At 38.1% G+C, this 1,248-nt stretch overlaps 1 pseudogene; it reads left to right on the forward strand.

The window, feature by feature from the left end:
* LOC102481723 (UAP56-interacting factor pseudogene) lies at window positions 1–950 on the forward strand (annotated as a pseudogene).
* The last annotated feature ends 298 nt before the right edge of the window (window positions 951–1,248 follow it).

Consider the following 1,248-nt stretch of genomic DNA (forward strand, 5'->3'; position numbering starts at 1 on the left):
GATGATATCATCAAATTGAATCGAAAGGAAGGAAAGAAGCAAAGAAGCAGAATTTTCCAAGACTGAATAGAAGACTCCAGCAAAGTGGTGTCCGGCAATTCAGGATGAGAGTGAGGTGGGGAATCCAACAGAATTCTGGTTTTGGTAAGACTAATCTGAGCCGCAGAGGAAGAGTAATGCCTGGAAAGAGACGTCCTTATGGAGTTATCACTGGCCTTGCAGCTAGGAAGGCAAGTGGAATTTGAAAAGGAATTAGCCCTATGAATCGTCCACCTCTAAGTGACAAGAATATAGAACAATATTTTCCAGTGTTAAAAAGGAAGGCAAATCTTCTGAGACAAAATGAAGTGCAGAGGAAGCCAATTGCAGTTCTCAAAAGACCTAACCAGTTACATAGAAAAAATAACATCCCAGCTAACTTTTCCGGAAATGGAAATAAGTTAAGTCATCAGAAAGACACTCGTCAGGTAACTTTTCTTTTCAGAAGAGGCCTGAAGGTTCAGGCCCAGTCGAACACAGAACAACTACTAGGCGATGTAGTAGCAGAGAGAACTCGTCAATGGCGTACTTCTACCACAACTGGAGGGATTTTGACTGTATCCATTGATAATCCTGGAGCATTGCAATGTCCGGTAACTCAGAAACCACGATTAACTCGTACTGCTGTACCCTCATTCTTAACAAAACGGGAGCAATCTGACACAAAGAAAGTTCCTAAAGGTGTTCCCCTACAATTTGATATCAACAGTGTTGGAAAACAGGGATGACTTTGAATGAACGATTTGGGATCCTGAAAGAACAAAGAGCTACTCTCACGTTCAACAAAGGAGGAAGTCGTTTTTTAACAGTGGGATAGATCTCATCCATGTCAGAAGGACTTTTGATTGATGACTGTGAAAAGTTGAATTGCTTGAAGAGTTCATCACATAAATTCAAGAAACTTCAAAATATTCACAAGTCTAAATAACTCTTTATTTTTATTTTTGAAAAATTTTTTTAAACATCTGTTTAAAAAAAACAAACAAACAAACAAATAACACCCTAAAGAATAACAGGGAATATACCTATCTGTTCTTAAAGATTTCTTGGTTGGTCCAGACAAAACAATTCTGTATTTGACTTCTTTGGTTCCTCATGCAGCAGAAAGACAGAAAGATAGAAATGGGTTATTTTTATGATAGAGGTATTTAGGATCTCATTGCCTTTGCCCATTTTTTAGACATTGTCTTGGTAAATCTTGATCTTCAG

Source organism: Tupaia chinensis, unplaced genomic scaffold (genome assembly GCF_000334495.1).
Source record: "Tupaia chinensis unplaced genomic scaffold, TupChi_1.0 Scaffold000487_1, whole genome shotgun sequence".
In the NCBI taxonomy this organism is placed as follows: domain Eukaryota; kingdom Metazoa; phylum Chordata; class Mammalia; order Scandentia; family Tupaiidae; genus Tupaia; species Tupaia belangeri.